Raw genomic sequence first — 13,522 nt, 5'->3', positions numbered from 1 at the left:
TTGTGTGTAGAGTCAAGCATGTTAGCACAAGTGCAAAATATGCTATATTGAATAGGAATTGTTCGTATAAATCAGGTATTCTGACTCTTGTTCCAAAAATAATTGCCGCATTGAGCATCTTTTCTCCCACTTGTGATCGTGTGGACAACTTGTTCTCCTATTCCTTATGAAGAACACCTCCCCTCCCATTCACAAATGTTCAGACCCCCCTCATCTCCCATTTCTAACTATATCGCCCACCTTCTTTTCCATTTACAGTCACACACAGCATTTGCCCTGTTGATCACCTACCATCCCTTTGGCAACTACGGCAATTGCTTGTGTGGAAAAGTACTATTAAAAAAAGTATTTATGGATTTAATTGTTTTTACTGTGAGAAGTGGTTTCTCCTTTGTGAAAGGAGTTAAGCATGCTGTCACCTTTTGATTTTCATTCATCTTTTATAGGACAGATGTAGAAGTAGCTGGAAAAATGGAAAACTAACACCAGATGACCAGCCAGCCCTCTGCATCCCAGCAGTAAGTACTCTGTCCAAAGATTACGGTTTGAGAACCTTTGACATACAGCTGTGCCTTGGCTATTTTATTTATAATATGGAATATTAGTAGTAGTATTATGTATCACCTAGAGGCATCAGTAAAGATCAAGGTCTTCATTGTGCTGGGTGCTGTACAAACACATAGTAAGAGATAGTCCTTGCCTCAGAGACCCAACAGTCTAAAGAGACAAGATGTACAAAGGGTGTACAAAGAGAAGTAACAGAAGCACAGAGAGGTCAAAGGACTTGCCCAAGGTCACACAGCAGGTCTACATTTTCTGTGCTTTAAGACCATCGTTCAGAATGTTTTAAACTTTCTTTTCCTTTGATTCTGTTTTTTTTTTTAAGTGCCAGTTGTGGATTTGTAATGATGATTCCATGGGAAAGCTTGAAAGTCCCATTATGTTTTAAGACCTATTTGTAACACTCTTCAATCTTTGTCAAAATCACTCCTTTTGTCCTGAAAATGTCATGCTCAGTCTCTGGTCAGGAGCGATGGGTTTAGTGAGTTGCTGGGGTTTTTTTGTTTGTTTGTTTTGTATTTTCATTTGAAGCAAATCAGCCAAGCCAGTGTTTGTTTTATGTCAGACTGAAACATCTGAAGGTCAGATCCTCAGCTATGACCCAACTGCACAGACCACTGCTGCTCTGGGGATGGCTGGTCCCCCTGCTCTACTAACCCACTTGAGAGCTGCTCTAACTTATGCCAGGCTGCAACAATCAGACAGACCAAAAAAGCCGGTGAAAACTAGTGTAGTGAAGAGGCATCCTGGTTCCCATTTCTTTTTCTCCAACCATCCCCCTTTCCCCTGCAAAGCCAGTGGCATGGTAGGCGTGTGGCATAACAGATTATGCCACCAATGCAGCACAGAATGTCTGTGTTGCACAGAAGATCTGGCCCTCTGTATTATTTTCTTCTTTAATTAAAAACAAGGTTTTAATGATGCTTCAAACCTATGATGAAACTAAATTCAGTTAGAAAAAGTGCCTTTGAAATGTCAGAAGACAGTACAATTGAAAATAATAAAGTCATTTTTAAAATGTCCCTTAGTATCCAATGAGAGTTTTTGATGTGTGATTACCAGTGCAATTGTAAATCAAGATATGAACAATTGTGGCTGCATGCATTAACTTGTATGTTGTGTTTTAGTGGTAAGAACTGATTGGTAAAGTGGTCTGTGTTTGTAAAAATAATTATGGATTTACTTAGGAGTCTTTACAAATACTACTACTATTTGACCTAAAAATGCCCTTGCTTAGTTTCAGAATGAATTGAAGGGGTGGGGTATGGGGGAGGGAGGGGAGAATGCTTGAAACAAATTGGCCAATCTATTTTGAGTTATACAGCTTTGAGAAACATTGGCATTTCTAATGTTTTAAAGGTGTTTTAATCAGAGTTAGGTGCCTTAACCTTCTTAGGTACTTTTGTAAATCCCACTAGATGAGCCTTAAGTACCTAAATAAGCACCTTTGAAAACCTGATCCTGAAAGAATAAATGAAATCTGAGTATTAATTGTAAATCTAGAGAAAACCAACTTTCTGATTATATAATGCTCCACCACCAACTGCTAATAGTGATGGGAGAAGCTAATGGGAGAAGCTTGTGTCTGACCATTCATGTCTTCACACATTCAGAATCCCCATGTAATGTACTGTGTAAGATAACTTTCACGGACGGAACACAAATCTCTAATTCACATAAGGAGCTCTCCTAATATCGCAAGTTGAATTTGAATAGCAGCAGGATCTTAATTCACAAACCTGTTCACTCTTGGATCTTATAGTATTAGATTTTACTGTATGCCAATCCGGCTTTACAATGCAGGATGAAACTTGTAATACACAAATCTATGGATTTAAAGGTCTGGCTTGAACTATTATTAATAAATTAATCTAGGGTGACCAGACAGCAAGTGTGAAAAATCGGGACAAGGTGTGGGAGGTAACAGGAGCCTATATAAGAAAAAGACTCCAAAATCAGGATTGTCCCTATAAAATCGGGACCTCTGATCATAAATTAATCACTAAATTAAAGCTGTTAAATGTTAATTCTGCAGCCTAAGGGCCTGCTCCAAAGCCCATTTATATAAATAGAGAGACTCCCACTGGGCATTGGATTGGGCCCTAAAGCTCTGTACTCTCTCCTAATTACATTTGGCCCAGCCTGACTGCTAGCATATTAGTTCCCCATCCTCTGCAAACGCAGCATCTCAGCTCACCTGTCCTCAGGGAGACAACCTGGCACACTGATGGGGGTGCCTTTTACCTGGGCCCAGTAGTAATGTTTATTCCTATATTTTTCATCTATCTGATCCCATTCCTATCAGAGCAGTGACATCATTCTTCTACCACAAAGTCTCCCCATCAACTGAGCACAGTCTCCACAACTAGTGGCTGTTGAGCTCACCCTCATGTTCTTTGATTGTCCCAATGCAGAGAGAAAGGAGAACAGACCCACAGCCACTTCCTTCAGTCTGGGCAGCCGGATAGGGGGGAGAGAGTCTTTTCCAGCCACAAATGTATAGTTCTGCATGCCCAAGTGAGAAATACTTTGGCACAATATTAAACAAATGCATGTTGCAGGTCTCTACTAAACCAACCTAATGATCAACTCTGCCTCAGCACTCCGACTCCTAAACTATACATCAGGAAGGGATACCCCAGAGAGTCACAAACAAAAACAGAGTGGGAGAGTGAGAGATTCCATTACCCTGTCCATGCAGGAAACTCTTGTGTGCTCCCCAGCAGCCACCTCACATGTGTTGCCTCTGCTCCAGAGCTCCCACACCCTTGTGAACACCTTGGCATGGGGAGGGGCACAAGCAATGCCCCTAACGAGGGCTGAGCACAGTGAACCTACTCCCAGCACCTTCCACAGTAACCTTCCGCCCTGTGCCTGGCCTGCGGCCGCCACTCTTTCCTCACCCCACCAGAGTTACCTGCCATGTAGGCTGCCACCGCTACCTCCCCAGCTGAGTTCTCTCAGGGAGCTGCCATGCTGCACAGAGGCAGCGACATGGAGTGGCCACCCCTAGCAGGAGAAGTAACTCCTTCCCCCTTGCTCCCCACCTGGGCCCGACTACCAGGGAGAGGGGCCAGGCAAGCCAGAAACATACTAGGGGGGCACAGCATGAGGACAGAGCTCCCTCCCCTGCAGCCTGAGCAGAGTAATCCCAAGAGCGGCCCACTGAACTGCAGTGACGGGCCGCGAGCTGGAGGGGGAGCAGCGCTGGGCGCAATGGGTCCATGCAGCATGTTATGCAGCACCCGACCATTGTGGCCATGGGATCTTCAAGGGACTGCAAGGTTAATTCACTCTGAGCCATGCAAGGGCAACTCAGCACTTGCAGAAATCTGGGGAAACACGAGACCCCCACATGACACCCCACGCACCCGTTGCTTCTGCCCCTGAGCGACATAACTAGGTCGATCTAATTTTCTAGTGTAGACCAGTCCTCAGTGTAGGAACACAACCTCCCTCAATGACATTAGCTACATTGGCAGAAGCCCTCTCTATAGCTGTGTCTGCACTGGAGGTTACTTCAACCTCATTAGTGAGTCCAGTGTTTTTTTCACACCCCTGATGGAGATAGCTATGTCGTTATAACTTTTAAGTGCAGACCAAGCCTGCCTAAAACTACAATTTTAAACCAATTTGTCTAAACAATTGAAAAAAAAAGCAGAATGGACATTCTTATTTCACTTTAAACCAGGTTTGTTTCAGTTCAACTGAAGTTGATTAGGAAACAGTTTAAGCTAACCTCAGCTAAACCACTTTTAATCCAAAATAAGAACATCCACACAGGAGGTTGTATTGGTTTTACTAAATCTGTTTAAAAGCTGATTTAAATTAAAACAGAGCCACTCTCTAGTGTAGATAGGGCCACTAAGCAGTCAATCCTTCTGAGGCATCATCCGGGGGAATGACTCAGTGATCTGAACATCCCATGCAAATAAGATATAGAATTGCACCAGTGAGATTTTACATGGTTTACGCTAAAACTCTGCCTTTTTTTTTTTTTTTTTTTACAAGTTAATGATATAGGACCTGATTCTACTTCTCTTAAAAAAAAACTTCCATTTGACATAAGTGTGCAGGATTAGTCCCTTATCCTATGGTTTGAAACTAGTGTATTTACTTAACATAAACATACAGTTCTCAAGAACTCATACTTACACAAACAACCAATATTGACTAATAAAATGTTTATCATGCTTAATTAAATAAGTCTTTATTTGTAAAATAGGGGAAAATATGCATGACCAGTACTGCAAGTTTGAGTTTTAAGAGAAAATACTTGTTTTTTTCCTACCAGCTGAAAGATACAAGGAGAAAATTTATCTTGTGTATTATCTAATAGGCCTTCCAGAACTAAAGACCACAGGAGGTAAGGCTAACAAAATTAATATGCAAAGAAGTTCAACACTAGGGACCTATAATTTTCTTGCAAATGGTTTCACTTTAAGGATGAAACAACACAAGACAATACCAATTTCTTTCAGTGTTTTTTTTTGCAAATAGATGACACTTTTAAAAAAATTAACACATGACAGCAGGTGGGAAGAAAGGAGAAGTGGATATTCAAAGTGTGGAGACTACAAACTTGATTTGCCTAACATTTCACTAACTGATTTGAATGCATTGATATGTTAAAACAATGTGGGTAGATCTATTTAATTAAAGCAAGTGTAGCTATCATTCAGACATGGAGTAAATATTTAGTATATTTAGTGAATCATTAAAATGCATGAAAAATAATATGGCCGTCAGAAAGTAGAATCATAAATAACAAGGATTTGGGAAATGAATACAGGAAATCCACTTCACCACATTTTACAAATTACATTAATGTTTTCTTGAATTAAGTAATACCTAAAAACTAACAGTTAGCAAATGCATTATTAGTTGCAGATTATTAATGCAAAAAGACAGTATTTATTACAATAACAGATTTATACTGCATTTCCAAATATAGGAATGGTAAAACACATGGTCAATGAAAGTTTAATCCATCCTTGCTTATATTTATGGAATTACCTTGACAGTTAATGTTCTCTTCTTCTTATCTACTTTGTAATCAGTCAGCAATAGCTAGATGTTGTTTGTCTTGTAGTAAAGAGCTCATTGTGATTAGATTTCTAAAATATATTCCTGCACCCCAGGAAATGGTTCAATGCAGTACTATTCCTATCAATTTAAAATAGGTTAGTGTCAGACAAGCTTTGAAACTAACAAATCAGTTCAGTATAATTTGAAATTTTAAAATCTGGGCTTTTAAAAGAAAAAGGAGAGAATGTCAGGTTGTACGTCTTGGCCTGAATTCCTCATAATTTGATGTTCAGACATGTCTAAATTTGATCTGTTATGATGATAAGACAATTTAACTGAAGTAATTTCATTGCTATGGCTCACCTTTTAGAATTATGTGATGGGAAGTGTTTTAATAAGTATTGTGTAACTGATGCTACATAGACATTAATTGAAACAAGGCTTCCATAATAAAAATAATTTTAAAGGTATTTTACCTATAAAGATCCTTACCAGGCACAACTTCGCATTGCAGCCAATAGAAAGTTGCATCAGAGTAAGGACTGCAGAATTGTTTGTGGTTTTAAACCACTGAGCACAGAAAATTCTTTGTTAAAATTCTACAGTTCTAAACACTGTGTTAATGTGAGATTATGAATAAGGGCCCAATCCTGCACACAGGATCACAATGAGACTGCTTACATGAGTATTTATGAGATATTCATGTGCATAAATGTTTGCAGGATTTGGCTTTAAGACTGTACCACAAATACTTCCTTAAGGTGTAAGACAACAATGTAAAGCTGCAGAATCACTTTAAATTTGACAAAAACCTATCCTTGTAGAATTCAGTCTAAAAAATACCATAGCAACATTTGCATTCTCACATAAAGCACATTATAGGCCGGATTGTATTACACGTATGCTTATAACTAGCACCCTCCAGCATGAGTGGTCTCACTGCAATGAATGGAACTGCTTTTGGAGTAAGGTCCTACTCAGTGTGAATAAGGGCATAAAAATCTGGCCTTATAACAATAAAAAGTAAATGGTAATGCCCCGATCCTGTGATGATATACACTCAGACAGATCCTACATCCACATGAAACCCATCAATTTTAGTGGCAATCTGCACAGGTGAAGGAGTCTGTCTATGTGCATGTCATGGCAACATTGGAGCTTTTTATCTACAAAACCCCTGGTGCAATATCTTTATTTAAGGCCCAGGTTTTCAAGCAGTCACATAGGTAACATTACTCACACAAGCAGTCCCATTAAAGTCAACAGGACTACTCAGAAGTAAAGTGAGTCACATGTGTGTTTGCAGGATCAGTCTATGAAGCTGACACATGTATTCCCTTAAAATGTAACATCATAGGTAGAAGAGAATAAACATTTGGTTTCATGAACTTGCTACGTTGTTTTATTCTTTCCCACTAAACTTTCCATTTTCTTCCTTTTAAATATTTTTTAAAAATTAATTCAGCCATTTAAATCTGAAAAGATATATAAATGGCAATTGCTGATTATTAGTTCTATGGGGATTTTATATTTAATTCAGCTGCATAATTTAGGACTTTGATCTTCAGCCCATAATAACAATAGCAACAACAATAATGTATTATTTATAAATTTATAGTATTCCAAGTTCAAATTCTTCTGGAAGACTAAAAATCAAGCTCCATTTGTTCAGTATGAAAAGCCTTTGAAATGTAATCTCTGTGGGTTGATTGATGTATTATATAATGTAAAATGTTTTTTATCTTTCTCTCCATATAAACATGTTAAGCATTCTTGGTATTTTTCTGAATAAAAATAATTTGTTCCATTTCCCTTGTGCACTCATAATTTGTTATATTTTACAGTATTTAATAAATTAATGTTGGCAATATAAAATTGAATTAGTTTATACATAATCAAATTAATTATATATTAACTTTTTCCAAGGCTATAAAATATGAATTTCTACTAAAGCAGCTGTTGCATTATGCTGCAGTTTTCAAAGAATGCTCTTATTTTTTAAGGAACAGCAAGAAGGTAATTGCCAAAATTAAATACAGCATCACACTTATTCCCTTTTAATTGTACTATTTTAATTTCCTTAGCTGACCATAAATCACATCTTACTGAGCAGAGGGAGGGTTTCGGGAAACAGAAGAGTTTTGTTTAGCTAACTGAAGCTGCATTTTTTGTCAAAGGCTGTTACGTCATGGACATCAATGTGTTTGCTAAACTTTACAAACTTCATTTGATGGGTAACGTTTTATTCACATTAAATGCCATCAGAGGTTTCCATATACTAATACCTTTAAGAAGCCTCATCCAGTTCCAACTGCCTTCTGGGCTTTGCAGCTGGGAGGCTGCTCCCAATTCAAAAGAAAACATACTACTTTCTTATTGCATGTGTAATGCTGGGTTTAGGACTCAGTCCCAAAGTGGAATTGCCCTTTCTCCAAAAAACAGCAATAGGCAGAGGGATCTTTTTTCCTCTGTGACACAGCAGAGATTATGGGCTTTGATTGTGCAAGGTACTGAATGCCCTCCTTTCTGAGGGCATATGGTCTCTGAGCACTCCCCAGGAGTATTCAGCATTTTACGGGGAAGGAAGCAGGCTTCTCATAGCCTGCTAGTGAGAGGCAGATTTCCTCTCAGTCCTACATAAGGTTGTTCTAGTCTTAGGGCTGCAGTAACTCCAGTGTGTATAATTCCAGCAAAGAAAGGCACAATGGTAGCTCTAGTTTTATGGGGGGCAGGATGTAAATGGCCCTAGTGCAATGGTTCTCAAACTGTGGGTCGGGACCCCAAAGTGGGTCACAGATCCATTTTAATGGGATCACCAGGGCTGCCAGTAGACCTGCTGGGGCCCGGGGCTGAAGCCATAGCCTCAGCCTCACCACCCGTGGCCAAAGCCTGAACCCACCACCCGGGCCAAAGCCGAAGCCCAAGAGCTTTAGGCCTGGGTGGCGGGGGTCAGGTTACAGCCCCACACACACACACCTGGGGATGAAGCCCTTGGGCTTTGGCCTCCCTCCCCCTATCTGGGGCAGTGGGATTCAGCCCTTGGCCCCAAGCTCTGGGGTGGTGGGGGTTGGGTGGGCTCAGGCTTTGGTCTCCCTCCTGGGGTCGTGTAGTAATTTTTGTTGTCAGAAGGGGGTCACGATAATATGAAGTTTGAGAACCCCTGCCCTAGATGAACTTATGCTCACTAAGTTCTCCCCTGTGCGGAGCACCATGCAAGGGTAAAATAGAACTTATGCGGGACTAAAGTGGGGCATAGGCCCAGTTCACACACCTCTGCACAGGATGAATTTTACCTAATCTCAGTGAAAGGCTTGAAACCAATGGTACTACTCATGTGAGTAAAGTTATTCATGTGTGAAAGGAAGTATTTGCAGAATCATGCCCTGCTTAAAGACATTTGACCTCATATCTGTGTGTAAAGTGCTGTAATGGCTAGCATACTTTTGACACACTAATATTGCTACTAGGACATAAATAACACATTTCTGAAAATGCAATTCAGGCCCCTCTTGTGGCTACCAGGGTGTTCAGTGTAACAAGTTATGTTAGGCTATAGACCAGCTGACCCTGAATGGATTTTCCCTATGGGAGATGGGAGCATTACTCTATTAAATTAACATCTTAGAAAGATTTAAAGAACTAAGTTGAATGGAAATTTATTTTACTTTAATTTCAGTTTCCAACTGGGCAGATCCCCAGAGGCCACAATAGCAGAAAAATATCTGGAGGAGTTAAGGCTGGACCAGGGATCCTGATCCTGCTAACACTTACTAGAAACAGTAGCTCTTACTACATTGAGTAGTCCCATTGAGCTGCATTATGCCAGTAGCTTTTAACTGGGTTATAATTGGTTTCAATGAAGAAAGAGTTCTGATTATAAGTCAGTAGCAAAGTATGGCACCTTGATCTAATATGAGCTCCATCCTTAGCAGTAAGTGCTTGCCGGATCAGTGACGTGAGCCAGTGAGCACAGTTACATGAGTTCTCCTTCCTCAGACAGTTCCTTGGTTACTTGCCAATAAGTATTTTTTGGGGGAGGAGGTTGTGTTTTCCTTAGGAGTCTGACATTTCTAATTAATAGCTCAGCTAGCTGCTGAGTCCATATCCACAGGGATGTGTGACTTTGAAAGCCACAGATATGGTTTGCCGGGCCAGGTATAAGGGAAGCCTTTGTTATATGCGTCTGACATTACAAAAACATACCGAATGGTTGTCAACAGAGTATTTTCAAATAAAGTTATTTCCATTTACTGAAGTGAAAGTTATTGAGAGGCTTTTTATTTGCATGCTGGAAGTATTTGTGTTACCTTTTTACAAGGAAGGTTTGGGTTACTAGACAAGTACTATAGCACCTATGTACTATGAATGTTCTCATAATGTTTAAGACAATACTTTCATTACAGCATATCTCAAAAGAATTCTTTGTTTCTCAATCTTTGTGCAGATTTTTGCCTTGGACACCACACAAGGAATATATAAGCATAATTTTTCAGGAATTTGCCCAAGCTGGCCTCTGTATTATTTATCAATACCAAAAAAGCAGTAACAGATGCCCATGAGGAGGTACACCTCTACCCTGCTATAACGCAACCCGATATAACATGGGTTCACATATAGCACGGTAGCAACGGGCCTCTGGCGGCACTTCTTTTGGAATCCATGGGAAGAGTTACTCCCCAGGTCTTCTCAAATAAACCACGTTTGGGAAGCTGCACACTCATCCCTCTTATGCTAATTGACCCTTCAACTGAGTCCCTCAAATTTCAAGTCTACAAACTGTGGTGATACAATTACAAAAAGAACAAAACCAATGAGAAACTCGTAAATGGAACAAACAAATATACAAAGCAAGAACTGGATGAAAGTCTATGACATTAAACACACTAGTGGAACCCAAAGCAACATACCCCCACACAGACATCTCCCTCCCTCAGTCAATAATCCTCCCCAGTCAACACACAGCACAATGGAGAAAAATAAAATCATGCACCCTGCCATAAGTAAGAGGGCAGGAAAACTTCACAGGACATGAGAAGAGATAAAACGCTGCCTTGGCCTTCCTTCCTTATCACATGGGGCCTTCTCCAATCAGGGGACAGGAGATAGTGACATCATTGCCATGGCTCAACTCTTCCCTTCAGGCAGTTTCCAAACTTCCTTTAAGACCAGCTAGTCAATCCTGTTGGCTTCCATAGTAAAGGTCTCTTAGAACAATGTTTCCATTCCTCTTTGTAATGGAAAAAGATAATCTCTCTCTTTCCCTCCTTCCATCTCCCACAAATCCAGACAAACAGTACCCCTCTTAAAAAGCTGGAATTGATTAACACTAACGATGATGTGTCTGATGGAATACTTAGATACAGAAAACAGAAGAAAAAATTGAAAATTTACCTATTCTGCAAATGCATGTGCTCATTACTGTTACCTGTTTTTTATTCACCATTGTTCTTTTGAACACCTTGAAATCAACGGACCACTTCTTTTTAGAATACTCAGCAGCATAAAGGTATTATGAGGATTGTTTAACAACTATTCAGAAATACTGATGCCTCAAAATATAGAGCCCAAGTGAAGCAAACAACTCTAGCTTCCAAGCGCCAGAAGTACGTGCACAGCACAGCAGCAGACGACAATTTCTTGGAGAAAATCTACATCTGTTGTATGGAAGATGAGACTTATGTTGAATTGGACCACATGGCACATCAAGATACTGTTTTCTTTGTGAGAAGGCAAACTAGCAATGCTGTGTGTACACCAGTAGCTCTGGGATAGGTAGTTTCAGAATGTTTTGTTTTAAAAGCATTTAAAATAAATGTGGTATAAATCTTCTAAATTCATAACAATATTGAGTTAAATCAGTGTTGCAGTTATTATAGTGCAATCTTCTTCCTTGAGAAATGCTATGGACTTACTGTTTACCTTTCAATAGATTTTATTTGCCAAATTATATACCAAACTGTCTCATGGGCTTACTGAATATATGGGTGCTAACAATGAAAAATGTGCATAGTTTTAATACCAACTTTGTAAATTGCCTTAATAATAGCTTGTATAATGTAATAGTATTTTCAACCAGTACTTTTAATTTCTAGCTCATAAAACCTTTTCATTGAACCCCAAGGGTGTAGCTATAAAAGTAAGATTTAATTTTGTATATAATGTGGCCTAAATTAGCTTTAAAACAATAGGAGAAACATGCAGCTCAAAGAGATAAGACTAAAAGTATTATAACTTGATGAAATTTCCTATAGCAAAATTAATCATTATTTCTACTTTAATGTAATTTGACATAAAATGTAAAACTAATGTAGATCTAATCATAGCATATATTTAAATGACTTTGAAATTGTGAAGGCTGTGAAGGAGTTTAACAAATAAACAATCTATGAAGTGTTCTGAAGACATTTTCTAAATATAAATTGCATAAATTGTTTCCTAAATCTGTATGTTTTAATCAAGGGATCCTATTCCCACAATAATTAAATGCCATTTATGAACTCATTTCTTTGACCAAAACTAGAAAATATATATATATTAACCATATGCAAAGTTGTCAACCCTCGTATTTTTTTTATCAGGAATCTCATGATATTTGATGTTTTTCTTAAACTTCCAGTTCCTGAAGTTATGGGATTGTGAAACAACTTTCATTTCAAAAATAAATAAATGTATCGTCTTCATGGTTTCAGAGAAAAATATTGAAAGCCTGACCCCTAAAGACTCAAAAACCAGATAATAAATAGGAAGAACTGAAACCTTATGATTTTTCAGCTAATCTCATGTTCTTGGGGGCCTAACACATGATTTTTGAATGCCTGGGAATATTAATACCATATATTTCAGAGTCTATTTTGCTGACCATTCCCAAACACACAGCAAGCTCTCCGAGGACAGCAGGAAGGTGCCAAATCATTCCATCCACAGACAAAGCCTATGTGTATTAATGATTTTTAATTGACTTTTATTTTAAAATTATCACTACATAAAAGTGGGCCCAAATTTTCACCAAGGCCCAAGCCTTGACTGCCTTTTTTGCAGATGCAATTTTTGCCAACAAAATTGTGCCTGTATATTTTGTGTATACAGATAAATTATGGGCATAAATCACAGCATATTGGACAAATAAGCCACTTGGGAGACTGGGCTTTGGAAAATTTAACCTAAAGTGTTCTGCAAATAGTTAGCTCTGACCAACTCTCATTAAAGTGAATGGCAAAACTCACCAAGGTTCAATGGAATCAAGATCAGACTCAACAGGAGTATCTGTGTAGAATTCCCTCCATCTATGTTTCTTTTCTAACTTATTTTATCTTTGTTAAGTCTGTTTGTTATGCCTGCTGTTGGTCTGACCACATGAAGTGAAGGAAAGAATCCAGCTCCAGCAACATCACAAATCTAGTCCAATTCAGCTATCTTTTATATAATTATTTTGCCTTTAAATGTGGCAAACGTATTGCTAGGATTTAAGGAAATCATTAATAGAAATGTTAACAAAACTACAAGCTCAACAGATTTAGAATGTGTAAAGCAGGCACTTTATCCACCAGACTACACACCTCTTTAGATATCGGCTAATTGCATTTTACAGAGGGCCACTTTCACACAGGGCCAGGGGGGAGGGGAATCTATGGAGCTTCCCCCATTTCATTCTGTTGGAGAAACAGGTTCCCCACTGTTTTAATCCCATGAAATCAGCACTAGGATGGGATGCCAGGATATGCAGATATCAAGAAGATCAGGGCGGATGCTGGGGGAACCTGCCAGAGGCCCTATGCTTCTACAATGGCTCTGGGTGCGCTGTCTCCATCACCCAGCTCTCTGGCAGTTTGGTGATTAAAACTTCCCTTTTCTCCATGGTTGCAGCTGCAGCCTATGCCCTGGGCAGCAGCTGCAGCTCTGGTACTCTGCTTGAATGATGAGATAGGACCACTGG

General features: G+C 39.2%; 1 protein-coding gene across 1 annotated transcript in view; it reads right to left on the bottom strand.

Moving 5' to 3' along the window:
• ZIC4 (Zic family member 4) overlaps positions 1-13,522 on the bottom strand; it is a 255,479-nt gene that overhangs the window by 138,452 nt on the left and 103,505 nt on the right. The gene's annotated exons all lie outside the window — the stretch shown is intronic.

Source organism: Chelonoidis abingdonii, chromosome 8, assembly GCF_003597395.2.
Source record: "Chelonoidis abingdonii isolate Lonesome George chromosome 8, CheloAbing_2.0, whole genome shotgun sequence".
In the NCBI taxonomy this organism is placed as follows: Eukaryota; Metazoa; Chordata; order Testudines; family Testudinidae; genus Chelonoidis; species Chelonoidis abingdonii.
Note: the sequence above shows the minus strand (reverse complement) of the source record. Positions and strands in the feature narration are given on the sequence as shown.